This window comes from Elaeis guineensis, chromosome 1, assembly GCF_000442705.2.
Source record: "Elaeis guineensis isolate ETL-2024a chromosome 1, EG11, whole genome shotgun sequence".
NCBI lineage: Eukaryota > Viridiplantae > Streptophyta > Magnoliopsida > Arecales > Arecaceae > Elaeis > Elaeis guineensis.
This window is the reverse complement of record NC_025993.2, coordinates 180,112,612-180,127,782: the sequence shown is the minus strand read 5'-3', so window position 1 is coordinate 180,127,782 and position 15,171 is coordinate 180,112,612. Positions and strand designations below refer to the sequence as shown.

The 15,171-nt window shown below is 39.1% G+C and overlaps 2 pseudogenes; both read right to left on the bottom strand.

The window, feature by feature from the left end:
• Positions 1-247: 247 nt before the first annotated feature.
• Positions 248-8,996, bottom strand: LOC114913515 (disease resistance protein RPP13-like; annotated as a pseudogene).
• A 1,268-nt stretch (positions 8,997-10,264) lies between these two features.
• On the bottom strand, positions 10,265-14,049 carry LOC105039908 (putative disease resistance protein At1g50180; annotated as a pseudogene).
• Between the last annotated feature and the right edge of the window lie 1,122 nt (positions 14,050-15,171).

Sequence of the window (15,171 nt, the reverse complement as noted above, 5' to 3'; positions counted from 1 at the left end):
CTCTCATCCTTGCGGGCTTCTTATGGACCGACATCCTGAGAGACACTATGTCTTGTTGTGAACTTTGTGGTGGAGTATTGAAGACCATGGTCTTGAAAATAATTCTGATTCGGTGCAACAATTCTTAGGCTTCATTTATTCTTAAAGGGAACTGGTAGACGTTGGTGATAACTATTCAGCATATTGTGAAAATTCTTGCAGCCAACTTAAATGCAGATTCAGGTTTGAAAACAGCTCTCCTTTCCATTCATTGAAAATCCAAGAGCTCAGGGTTGAGTTGGTCTTTGTAACCAAGATGTGGCCCAACTTTCCCCTGTAACAATATTTATTTGCTATAACTAAAGAAGTTTCATGGAACATATGCAAATATAAACAGCAAAAGAAAATATGGTGCATGCTTCATTCCTTATTAAAAGTAATTTCAGCTTTACATAAGAGTTTATCCTGCCACTATACAAATTCTACAAAATTTCTTCTTTATCTAAAATTTGACACTTGTGATATTCTACGTAGTATCATCATTAAATGTGGTCATTTCATGTTATAAAGGAAATCCGTCAGGCTGCAGTACTTGAGAATGTCCTCGTTCATGTTGTTGCCCACATATTTTCTTATTTTTTATTTTGCTTTATATCATGTCACGAGGGTTGCTAGAATCAACCTTCTATTACCAGCAAATCTGTAAATGTTCTCTTTGGGGCTGTTGTTTGCCTCCAGGAGTTGTAGAGACTATCCTTCTGACATCTTACTTTTTATATGGTGAGTCTGAGGCTAACTTCTTGCGTATCTGATGACATCCCTCTGTTTACCATAATTATGCTTCGGGGTTAGATTTTTGAATTTAATCTGGTTTTCTTCCCCATTGATGTTATGGAAGAAAAGGGTAATCCAGGATTTTTTTTTTTTTTGGGGTTCTTTCTTTTTTCTGGTTTTTGTGATTAGGCCTTGTGCGCTTTCCATATCGGGCGTGATAACCCTCAATTGAATCGACAGAGTTTTAACTTCTCATTAACAGATTCTTGATGCAGGCTACGTATTTCATTGGGGTGGGTATTGCTGTCGGATTGAGGGCTCAAAAGGGAGTGGCTGGCCGGCTAAAGATGGGAAGAGAGAGCCATGGCTTGTGGCTTGGGAGGTTGGCTCTTTCTGGCTTTTTTTCTTGTTTTAGGATTACCCTTTTCTTTATAGAAGAAGAAGGTAATCCTACAAATAGTTTTTTTTTTTTTTTTTTTTGGCCCTTTCTTGCTTTTTTTTTTTTTCTTGTATTTGTAGTTAGGCCCGGTGCCCTTTCCATGCTGGATGAGATAAGCCTCAACGAACGGTAGGTTTTAGCTTCTCATTGATAGATTTCCTGGTGCAGGTGGCAGGCTGGCGGCTGTGTATTTCATTGGGATATATGCATTGCTATGGGATTGAGGGCTCATACCTTTTTGTTAAAATTTCTTATAAAAAAAACTCTTACTCCAGATGTCACAAGAGAATGGACCTGGGAGTCCAAATCATGCAGCATTATCCACTTGAATTAACCACATACAGGAGTCGGTCAACAAAGATTTGATTGTGGAGAGCAGGCTCAATGAATCCTAGGCAGGAAGAGAAAAATCTTAATAAGAAGACTAGACTTTATGGAAGGGTACTGAAGCAAAGGCTAAGAGGCCGACAACTGCTTCTTCGGATGGTAGAATTTAGTGTCTTGAGGTTTTACCAGATGTTTTAGATGTGGGAGCCTTATTATTAACGAGAATGTGAGAATGCATGTGAGTTGAAGGTAACTGTTTCACATGTGGTCAGCAGAGCCATAAGCCAGCTATATCTCGTGATGATAAATTCATTATGTACCATGTGTGGTACAGTAAAAATATTGTGAGTACATCATCCAATTATATAGACCACATAATATAATTAATAATAAAATAAAAATTTAATGCTATTCAATATTTTTTTTTAATTTTTTTGATATAAATATTATTTCTCTTCGTAAAACAAAAAAAAAATAGTATTATTACTTTTTGATATCCTGTATGACTTTCTGCATAATATATATGACATCCTTAGTAATAATATATAATTTTCTGTGAATATACATGACATTCCGAACAATATATATATGACATATATATTTATAGAAAGTCATACATATATTGTTCGAAATGTCATATATATTTATAGAAAATCATATAATACACAGAAAATCATATATATTATTCAAGATGTCATATATATTATGCAGGAAGTCATACAAGAAAGTAATAAAATTGTTCTTTGTTTGTTCTGTAGAGAAAAAGAGTATTTTTGTCCAAAAATATTTGAGAAGAAAAAAATTGAACGGTATTAAATATCCGTCCCATTATTAATTGTATTATGTGGTTGGATGGTGTGCTTCACGTCATTTTTGCTGTATTGCACAAAAAATTACTCATCTGACCTTACAGGATGCCTGTACATAACTTTTTGTTTTTTTTTTTTTTTTTTTTTTTTTTGTTTCAATCATGTTATACATCCTCAATAATTGCCACGATGACTTGTAGGTTTTAGCTTAGTTTAAGAATAAAGTAGTAGTCAACAATTATGATTTGTGGCAGGTATAATCTGGATAGGGTCTATTTATGTGCATGTGTATTTGATCCTAGTGCTATCAATTCTATCATATCCTCCAGTTTTGTTAAAAGATATGGTGTGAAGTTGCTTGTACCATGAGTCTGAATGATATGTGATGTTTCCTATACCATTAGAGTTTGAATGATCTGGAGCACGGTCCTAACAATTGCCCTATTATATATGAGAAATGTGACATTATTGGTTGCTGCTCCATCACGAACCAGAAGGGTATACTCTCAATTGCTCCATCATGGATGGAAAGCATGAAATTACCGGTTGCTCCGTTATGGAAGGAAACATGACCACGACTTATCTAAAACTAGAAATGAATTAAATTACTTTACTCTCAAGATATCGGCCGAATTCGCATCTTATGTTATGAAATGATTATAAATTGTTTATAATAAACCACTATTGAAAATAATTACCATTTGGCTTCCATATAATGCATTGAAATATTGTTGTCTGTTGAGTAGTAGAAATAAAATTCAAGTTTTGGATAATTGGTATGTGCACTTCACAATAATAGCAGATTGGTATTATTTTAAGGATTATATTTGTTATGAAATGCATTGTTGATTCTCAATTTATTTGTTCATTTATTTGTGGTAGTGTATGCATTTGTATAATGATTCTTATGAATATTTTAAAATTTTATGATAAAAATTTTTGATTTTTATAGAAAAATTCTCCTACTATATTCGTAGGACCATAGAGAAATCTTTCTTCTATATTCGCAGGGGCAGCTCAACACATTTGAAGGCCTAAAGTTAAAAACTATTTTTTTCATTTTCTCCTATGCTACCGCTAATATAACCTTTTATGATCTGCCACGTGTCTCTGGTCTCTGAAAAAAAAAAAAAAAATTGACCGACGCCACAGACCTTTCGTCTTCCACTGCTCCTTACCACCGGTGACTGTGACCGGCCGATTGGCCGTCGGCGACTGCTCAGGGCCTTCGGTGAGCGGCGCCGTTCATCTTCTCGTTCATGGACCAAGCGCGAAGGGAGGACTTGGCCACTTGGGGCAGGAGCCTTCTGAAAAATGAAAAAAAAAAAGAAACCGATCTTCCAGGATAGGGGCAGGGGCCTTCGGTCCTTCATCCTTGGAAGAGTTTGACGCGCAGCGTCAGTGACTGGCGGCCCGGCACCATTCATCTTCTCGCAGGAGTGGCAAGACGAGTGGGGGGGGAGGGGGACTTGGGGGCAGGGAGGGGCCTTCTGGCTTTCGAAAAACGAAAAAAATCATCTTCCCATGGAGGTGGGGTGGATGCATGGAGCCGTGGAGGCAGGGCGGGGTAGAGGTGTGGTGGAGTCTTGCCTTGTCGGGCCAGGGAGACCTTGTCGGGGTGGAGTGTGGAGGCGGAGACGGGACTTGAGACTCAGGAGCGGGGGGCTTCCTAAGGGTGGGGGCCATTGACAAGAGCTTCGGTGGCTTTGTCCTTCAGTCGTCCCTGTATATTCGTAGGATTTTTTAGAGAAATTTTTTTCTATATTTATAAGATCTTTTAAATTTTTTTTTATATTTATAAATTTTTTTAAAAAAATTAAATTTAATTTCAATATTTACGATCTGAACCATGCATCTGGGGACCAACTCATCCAATGAATCCCTTGCGGTGTCTTCCATTGTCTGACTCTGCTTTTGCGGCATGAAACCTTCCGCGATCCACAACCTAACCAATTTGGAAGCAGCGACGTACAAGAAGCATGGTTTTAACGGGTACGGCAAGTCATTGTAACTTAAACCCATTATACGGAGGCATGCCTGCCCATCTTCACTGGAGTCCCAGTTCATGCTCTGAGCTACTTTCAACCACGTATCGTAGCTAGGATCTTTCTTTGACATAAAACCCCCCTAACACTAACAGTGCAAGAGGAAGTCCACCACACCTCTTTGCAAGCTTCTGGGCCAAGTCCTCCAAATCGGGGGGGACATCTAGATTTGGTGGAAGTGCCTTCCTACAGAAGAGTTCCAAACTCTGTGCACATGTGTCATTCAAAAGATGCACAGTTCACATGGACGAATCCATGGCTCGGCACCTTTTGCAACTTCGATGTTACGGGAAGTAAGCAGTATTCTGCTGCCATTGTTTCCATTATGAAAGAATTGATGCATTTGTCTCCAAACATTCACAGTCCATACATCATCCATCACGGCCGCATACGTACTTTTTGTCTCCTAGGAAATCTTGGAGTATCACTCACTTACTTCGCTCATCTGCTTTAAGTCTTCTAATGTAATTATTCCTGTAGTTGTTTCTTCCTTCTTTTTGATTCCCATTGCTTTTTCAGCGATGCCTTGCAGTAGCTCAATAACTCGGTGGTTCTGAGAAACTGAAACCCAAGCAAGGACTCCTTTACCGTACCGATGCAATTTAATTTTTTTTATTAATTTAATATAAATTTTAATTTATTTATAAAAATAATATAAAAATTAAAAAATAATATTTGAAATAATATTTTTTTGAGAAAATATCATTTCAAATAGCATTTTTTTGATCCAGTCACCATACCCTCCATCTACGTGAAATCCCGCCAAAAAAAAAAAAAAAAAAATCTGAAAGCGTCATTGCGAACGGTGCCTCTAAAAGCACCATTCTGAATGGTGCTTCTAAAGTGCCATTTCACATGCGTTTCTAGAAAACACCATTCAACCTGGTATTTCTAAGATTAATTTTTTTTTTGTTCTTCACCTTAACCTTCGGTTTGTGATATATTTTATTTATATTTTATATTTTTTTTGGATGCATGATATATTTTTTATTATTATTTGTATTTTTTTATTGCATGATATTGTGTTTTAAACTAATTTAAATAGTTCTTTCAGCGTGATATTTTTTTTTTCAACTTTTTTTCGAGATACATCTGAAGATCATGACAAACCATATAGCATCCTAACACTTAAAATTAAATAAGTAAAATATCTAAAACTCTGATAGAAATAATAATTAATAATATAAGATAGAACAAAAATATATAGTTTACAAAAAAAATTTCATAGTACTATAAATTCAAAAAAAAAAGTTCCACAAGGGCGTCGTGGTGCCCGTGGCTGCTTGAACCTTCTCACGAAAATCCTCAATGATCACTCCTGCTCCTGTGTCATCTGTGATGACTCCTCTCCTATATCAATGGATGTCTCTTGAGCATGCATATCAGGAATAACAGGTGCTGCTGGAGCATCTACGATCTGAGTGACCCCCTTAACCCCCTCATCTGGATCCAATGATGAGCCTTTAACAAAAAGATCAGATCATTCAAATGAAGAGTCATGATGCCAACTCGGATCCGGTGCTGTCATCTGGGGCATGTAGGAAGATGAAGATCTTGGCATCTGTGGATCAAAGAGTGGTGGTATATGTCCAAATGATGTTTCTAAGGTAATTTTTTTCTTCACCTTAACCTTCGATGCATAATATATTTTATTTATATTTTTTAAACTAATTTTTTTGGATGCATGATATATTTTCTCATTATTATTTATACTTTTTTGGTGCATAATATTATTTTTTAAATTAATTTAGATAGCTCTTTTAACATGACATTTTCTTCCCCAACTTTTTTTCGAGACACATTTGAAGATCATAACAAGCCATATAATATCCTAACATTTGAAATTAAACAAGCAAAATATCTAAAACTCTGATAGAAATAATAATTAATAATATAAGATAGAACAAAAATATAAAGTTTACAAAAAAAATCTTACAGTACTATAAATCCAAAAAATACTAAGTCCCACAAGGGCGTCGTGGTACCCGTGATCGCTTGGACCTTCTCACGAAGGTCCTCAACGGTCACTCCTGCTCCTGTGTCACATGTGATGGCCCCTCTCCTATATCAGTGGACGTCTCCTGAGCATGCATATCAGGAATAACAGGTGCTGTTGGAGCATCTACGAGCTGAGTGACCCCCTTAATCTCCTCATATGGATCCAATGATGGGCTTGTAATAAAAAGATCATATCACTCAGATAAAGAATCATGATGCCAACTCAGACCCAGTACTGTCATCTGGGGCATATAAGAAGATGAAGGTCCTGACATCTATGGATCAAAAAGTAATGGCATATGTGCAGCATGTGGTGATGACATCTGTGGAATACATGGTGCTGGTATATCTGAAACATGTGGTAACAGTGTATATCTCATATCTGATGCATAGGATGCTCCAATCGCCGTCATTGTCTCTAAATATGATCTCTCTATCTCCCGTAATATCCGGATCCGCTCGTCCTTATCAATCGTAGATAGAGCATGACGAGTGTCCAACATAAAACTCGACAAACGATCAGTCTATATAACAAAAAAAAATAGTAATACATTATAGATCATAAAACAAAGATATAATGTAATTATATAAAATATTTTATATTAACAATGAGAAGTAAAATGAAGACTTAATGAAATTGAAATTGAATATGAGATTGACATAAGACATAATTTTGAGGCTTTACCAGCATGCACACAGTAGAACTCTCACCCTCATATTCTAAAACTACACACTGAAGCTGCCTGATGATCGATACTGTAATGCTAAGAAATCAAGTCATATAGTCCTCGGTATATAGACGATCTCCCAATATGTCATCATTATGAACTATATGATCTCATCGTGCATTCCAAATGGTGATATACTGTATATGTCTGATACGCCAGTCAATATGAGCTCTTCCTTGTCGATCAATACGAAGAAATCGCTGGCTGGTATCAAACTACTCTGGGATGTTTTGAATTCGACCAAACTGCTGTAGCACATGATCTGAAAAGTGCCACTCCACCACATCAAAATAAATAAACGGTACCCTAGCAGTCTACATATCATATCCTTTCGTGCAAATCTGTGATAATATGGACAATATCTGATCTGTGTATGGCTCCTACAAAAATTGATAGAGTTAAAAATAAAGTTAGATTAGTAAGCTCATTTTTAAATAGACTATAAATACTATAAAATGATATTTATACATAAATTAAAATTATTCATCTACGTGTATCAGTCAATGTATCCAGCTAATATCTATAAACTCGCACCATCTTTGTCGACACGGTGAACATTGAATGCAACGTTCCATCTGCTTGACAGTATGGTTACATTAATTGAATTTCTTGATGCACAGCTAAAACGTGTGAACAAGGATATCTATAGATACTTCACTTTTCACAAGAATATTTTCTGTCACTTAACGTCATAGTTTGAAAATTTTCTCTAGCTCTTTACCTCGCATTTGCTCTCCTCATAAGCATTTCATATATGCTTTGTTGGATATTAAATGCTGTTATAGTATGCTGGTTAGCTTTAACTTGATTTTCTGTAATTTTAATTGTAACATAAGGAGCAAAAAAGCTATTTGGATTCTTCTGCACAAATCTTGAAGCTTAGACACGTTTCGTAATAAAATATTTCATAAGATGGTAAAATATTATTTGAACACAAGCTGTAATTGATATATTTCTAGCTTCTCGTAAGATATTGTTAAAAACCTCTAATAATTTATAGTTAAAACACTATAGCGCATGCTGGCATTATGTGTCAATGTCCACTTCTCTGGTTTCAACTCAGATAGTCAATTCTAAGTTTCTACATTCACTGTCTTGATCCTACTCATGATAAAGTCGAATTTGCGAACTTGATGAGTGCTCAAACTGCTCTTTTGAGCTGTGCATTTTGAATAGTATTTTATCCGTAAAAAATATCATTCTAAATGGTATTTTTTTATTTTGCATTACTCTAAATAAGTTTGAATCTGTATTAAATTGATAAAAAAAATTTAATTTCCCCAAGCAAGGGTATTAAAATGTTCTCTAATTGCAGGGTCATTATGTAGTTTTCTTGCAAGAGTGGTCTTGCCTAGCCCACCCATACCCACTACAGAAATTACACTGCGGTTTTTATTCTCCGGATCAAGTAATAGTTCCACTAATATTTCCCTACCATCCTCAAAGCCTATGACGTCAGCATCCATCGTCATAGAAATGAGGAGGGAATTTGTCTCAAGCGTCTGCAAACTATCATCCCAATCACTGCTCCTCTTTCACTCAGGTTATATCTGGCTGTGCTCTCAGAGATATCACGGATCTTCTCCTTTATTTTTTCAATTTCGGAACCAATTTTATGGAGGGTGGTCAATTCATAGGGTTTGTGAGAGTACCTTGATAGGGAGCCCATGAAGCCTCTTCTTTGACGCTGCCTCTCAGCCATGAACTTGACCGAGTCTATGATGTCTTGCACTTCATGTACCACATCTCTGATCTCCCGTATCCAATTTTCCACTCTTGCATCCCCGCTCCTCCTCCTGGACTCGGCATCTTAGAGGAAGCCTTCCATTCGTTTCAGCTCTGTTTCGACCCATTCGACTTGATCCCTCGTCCCACGCAAGAAAGCAGCTTCTCGCATGAAAAGGGTTGGTGAGAAGGTTGGTAAGCCCCGATCTTGCTGAAGAAGGTGCATGTTGTCTGCATGCTATCTGTCACCAATGGCCACGGAATATTATCTGTCGTCTCCACGCTATGCTGAGACACGCAACGTATATATTTTTTTAATATATGACTTCTCTCTCTCATTGCCATCCGCGTATTACAGGAGTAAGATAAAGAAAAGCTATGCAAGTAATTGATTGAACCGGTTATACGGCTTGCCTAAATACAATATTTAACCGGTATTTAATTAATTGCCGGCCATTCCGTCAACCTAAGTTCCCCGTTGACCGGCCGTGTGATTGCCGGTCCGCAGAGCTATTGTTTCTCTAACAGCCGTTCCTATTCCATCCCTGCACACTCTGAAGTCTCAATTGTACCCTTCTCCACCCATCCCCTCGCTCAAAAAATTTTCAAAGTTCAACCTCCCCATCCCATCCTTTCTCATCTGACAGAAGTTTCTCTCTTTTTTCTTTTTTGTCTCATTTTAATTTTTGAGGGACGCACAGAGAACAAAGTATGATGATGGTTGCAATGGTTTCCACAGAATAATGAATCACAGCCAACAAAGCTCCAGCTGATTTAGAGAAAGTTAATCGGAGGAGCAAAGACACTAAAGGAATATAAAAAAAAATATTTGAAGTTGGCCTAATGAGGTTACAAAGCACCTGCTTCAAAGATAACATATAATCTATGGCACAGTTTATTGGGAAAATTAGGGGCATCTTTGGTTGAGTGATCTCTGACCGGATGGAAGAAATGGGTGGCGAAGCTGCCGAGAGCCGGGTGGCCATGAACCCCATCAACACCGTCTTTGGTGAGTTTTCTAGCACTTCAATTTCTTTTCTCTTATAGATCCGTCGCTGATACTTGCAACGGGCGTGATAGCGTGTAGATTTTTTTTTTGACACAGATTAAAACAATTTTCTTTTTGTGACCTATTTATAAAGAACTTTAAATGTTTCCTCATGCATCTTCCTTCGAAATGTCAAGGATTTTTTTTACCAAGCTATTGGCAATAAGTGTAAGAATTGAGAACATGACCTTGACATCATCATGTTAACGAAGTTGGATGGGGCTTTTCCTCTTCCTTTTCTTGGGAAAAAAAGAGAGAAACATGGACTTTATGCGAGGCTTAGGTACGGTTTAGTGAATGTGCTAATATTAACTCGAAGAATGCAAAAAGCTGTGGTTTTAGGGATGCCACCAAAGAAACAACAGAAAAGTTTACCAAAAAAAGAAACAACATAAAAGATCACATCAGAATCTAAAATTATTGCCAAATATTTACCAATGCAGATGGAAGTTCTCATGTCGAAAGCATTATTAGATCTTGACAAACAATTAACAACTTCATCAAATCTAAAGAAACATAATGGAAAAATTAACAATAAGAACTAATACAATCAAGGTTCCATATTTCCATAAGCAGCAGCTAGGAATGCCGCCTTGTACATATCAAAGAAAGCCAGAGAACCATATTGACTGAATCACTACTTCAACTAATGCCAATTAAACAAATCTCCCTGCAAGACAAGAAACGACACATTCGTTACTTAGATGGAAATAATAAAGTTAATCACTGGATTCTTTTTTATATAGTTCACAAGACGTGCAACCTTCGACGTAGTGGAAATTTAACGAATATATAAAAGCCCAACGTTTTAGAAGGACATAGAATTAGATTTCTTGATGCATTTAATGAAGGAAAAACTCAAAATAAGCAAAAACCAAGATTCTTTCCATGGTATTCATCTTTACCCACATCGTGGATTCTAAATGAAGGTACATCTAGAGTGATTATTATAGTACCGACAATATGTTAGTAGTTTGCATAATATTTGAAATTACAAACTTATCTATGATTTATAAAAGAAGAGTTGTGCCAAATCTTGCATTCTCATTTAACAGGAAATGCTTATATATTGAATAGAATATTTCAAATTTTTTATTTTCTCCACCAATGAATTCATTTTTTTAAAAAAATAAATATTAGATAGATAATGTCATGATTGGAACTTCGATACATGGAAACAACTACAATCTCGACACAAGAAAAGGAGAGGAAATGTAGGGGAAAGGGAGTGACTAATGGGTACTGGTGATATTATGTTAGAATGTGTTTATTTTCAAAAATAAGAGAGCAAATGCAGAAGAGAGTGGAGTGACTTACACACGGTGGTATCATACCACGACCTATCCTCAAGATCCTGAAATATGATGGAGGGTATGTGTCGGACCTTGTATTCATCCTCTTTTCTGAGTCTATCATTGAACTCAGGGGGCATAACAATCAGCAACAATTCTCGAAGGGTGGTCACGTGCTGCAATCCTTCAAGAAGCATCTGCAACTTGCAGCACGCCCGGATACCTAAGTGGATGAGTTTGGGCATCAGCCCAAGCTCCACTCGCCATTCCTCTAAATTTTCCAGATTAAATAACATCAAGAACATTAGTCGAGGAAAGCCACCAACAGCAGAACACGACATGTTCTTCCCCCGGTATGCATTGCGAGTTAGTACAAGAACCATGAGGTTTGGCAGCTTCTCCAGCACCGGCATTGGGTCTCGCTCCAAGTCAGAAGAAAATAGTTTGAGCTTGGTGAGGTTTGGTGGGAATTGACTGCTGTCTGGGAGCTGTTTAAGTGACAACCGTCCTCCCAGTTCCAACGAACGGAGGTGGTGTAGATTTGGTGCTCGAGTGAAAAGAATGTCCGCGGGGATTTCATAATCGAGCAAGAATTTCATAGACAAGGAGACGAGGCTGTCCATTTTCTCGAGTGATTTTCCCAATGATTGTCGAAGCATTCTTTCACATGTCTCGTACATCGCCTCCTTAGTAAAGCCTGATGCAGTAACCCAATTTCTGAAGAATCTCATGGGTGGATGGCTGAAAAAACGGATGACATCCATTACTGTAGCTTCACAGTCCGTGATTTTTAGAGTCCGCAAGTTCTTATAATCACCAAGCATCTGTGCGCTTAGAAACATAAATCTATTAATATATAGGTACCTCAGCGTCCGAATTTTCCAAAAATTTTTTGGAAGCCATAAAATCTTTGTATCTCTCACATCCAGAGTCTGCAGATTCAGGAGACATCCTATGGAGGATGGAAGTCTCTTTAAACCAGTCCCTTTCAATCCAAGGTATCGTAGATGAATCATGTTGGCGATCCGTTTCGGTAACTTCTTCAGATCTGCTGCGCCCTCCAAATCCAGCACCCTTAATAAGTTTAACCCATTCAAAAATCTTGCCGTATTAGTCGAAACTAAATGGAAGCCCAGCAAAGTGCGGAGATGTGATGAGGAAACAACAACCTCTTCACTCATACGATCGTGGAAAGCTGCACGACGACTCGATATACCATCACGTACTTCCATGTCACCACTGCAAACCTGAAGAAATCCATCCCTTCTGGCTTCTGATAGGCCAAAGCCACGTAACATATCATGGATGCATATCCTCCCAACCTGCCCATGAGTAGAGCTTCCCCCCGCAAACTGGATCATGCACCTCTGGACCAACTCATCCAACCAATCCCTTGCGGTGTCTTCCATTGTGTGACTCTGCTTTTGCGGTATGAAACCTTCGGCAATCCACAACCTAACTAATTTGGAAACACAGATAATAGAGTCCTCTGGGAATGCAGCGATGTACAAGAAACATGGTTTTAATGGATACGGCAAGTCATTGTAACTTAAACCCACTATATCGAGACATTCCTGCCCATCTCCAGTGGATTCCCCCTTCATGCTCTGAGAAACTTTCAACCACGTACCGTAGCTACGATCTTTCCTGGATAGAAGGCCCCCTAACACCACCAGTGCCAGAGGAAGTCCACCACACCTCTTTGCAAGCTGCTGGGCCAATTCCTCCAACTCGGTGGGGACATCTTGACTTGGTGGAAATGCCTTCCTGCACAAGAGTTCCAAACTCTGTGCGTCATTCAAAAGATGCAGTTCGTATGGAGGAATCCATGGCTCGGCATGTCTTGCAACTTCGATGTTACGGGAAGTAAGCAGCACTCTGCTGCCGTTGTTTCCATCAGGAAAGACTGGTTCCATTTGTCTCCAAACATTCACAGTCCATACATCATCCATCACGATCAAATACTTTTTGTCTATAAGGATATAATGGAGCATCTCTCGCACTTCTTCTTCACCCATCCGCTTTAAGTCTTCTAATGTAATTCCTCTAGTTGTTTCTTCCTTCTTTTTGATTCCCATTGCTTTTTCAGCGATGCCCTTCAGTAGCTCTGTAACTCGGTTGTTCTGAGAAACCGAAACCCAAGCAATGGTATCAAAATGTTAAATAATTGCGGGGTCATTATGCACTTTTCTTGCAAGGGTGGTCTTGCCAAGCCCACCCATACCCACTATAGAAATTACGCTGCGGTTTTTATTCTCCGGATCAACTAATCGTTTCACTAATTTTCCCCTATCATCCTCCAAGCCTATGACGTCAGCATCATCATAGAAATGAGGAGAGAATTGTCTCAGTGCCTGCAGGCTATCATCCCAGTCCCTGTTCCTCTCAACTCCTCTTTCACTCAGGTTATATCTGGCTGTGCACTCAGAGATATCACGGATCTTCTCCTTTATTCTTTCAATTTCAGAACCAATTTTATGGAGCGCGGTCAATTCATAAGGTTTGTGAGAGTACCTTGATAAGGAACCCATGAAGCCTCTCCTCTGACGTTGCCTCTCAGCCGTGAACTTGAACGTCTCAATGATGTCTTCCACTTCATATGCCACATCTCTGATCTCACGTATCCAATTTTCCACTCTTGCATCTCCCCTCCTCCGCCTGGACTCGGCATCTTGGAGGAAGACTTCCATTCGTTTCAGTTCTGTTTTGACCCATTCGACTTGATCCCTCGTCCCACGCAAGAAAGCAGCTTCTTGTATGATAAGGTTGGTAAGCTGAGACACGACACTGGAAACCACATACTCAGCCATCTCTCCTCTGATCTTGCTGAAGGAACTAAACTCCGTATAACAATGGCCACGGAATCTATCGTCTCTCAAAAAGATTTTTTTTTTTTTTTAATATATAACCTTCCGGCCCTCTCGTTCTCATCCACACTCGTAGGATAAGAAAACTGAGGAAGTAATTGACTGAACCGGTTGCCTGGATATAATTTTTAAGTGGGATTTAATTGCCGGTCATTTTTTTTTTTTTTTTTTGACAAGTCTAGTCCGAGAGCAGTCCAAAAAATCAGAAAATAGAATATCCCTCAAGCCCCATGAATAGTTATCGCCCTGGTGCCATCTCCACTCTCTAATGTGCTCTGCAACAAAAGATGCCACCCAGTCCGTCGCACTGTTGGCCTTCAGATATATATGTTGACTAGACACTGCAATGCACTCACTGGTGGCCCTCCAGATATCGCCAAATAGTGGGTGAGCATCACGGTGCTTGGTCCCCTCTTGAATCCAGCGGATGACTGTCAGAGAATCCTCTTCAATGATGATCCTCTGTGCCTACAGCTTCTGGATAGTACAGATGACGCCAGTCCAAGCAGCACGAAGCTTAGCACCGAGCACGGGCGTCTCATAAAGCGGTGAACCTCTTGCAGCCAGCATCCACAAATTTGGATCCCGAATGACAAACTCTGAACCACCTCTGTCATCCCTGATGCTACCATCAAAGTTGACCTTAACAAACCTAAAGGGTGGGGGCTCCAAAGAGATGAACAGGGTCCTCTGAGATGCTGGAGGTGCAGCCAAGGAGCCCCAGGAACTTAGGTCGGCTGCGGTCAGATCAGCAGAGTCGAAGTGGCGATACTTAATAGCTAAGCAGCATGCTCTCTCCAAGATATGTCTAGCAGACACAACTTCAGCATCAAAGACTAGGCTATTCCAGGATAGCCAGATCTGATAGGCAATTTACATCAGCCGACATGCTCCGGATGGCCCGTCACCAGCACTTCGATGAATAGCCTCCAAAAAGAAAGGAAGCCAAAGGCTAGTGCTCGCACCCCACAGCTGGCTGCCCGCCCTCCTCGAGATCAAGTCCTTTATAGGATAGTGGAGGAGGGCATGCTCCGTGGTCTCCTCTTCCAAGCCACAGATGGGGCAGTCGGATGGAATCTCCATGCCTCTATCCTTGAGAAGAGTGTGCGTTGGAAGTCTATTCCAAACGACTTTTTAGAG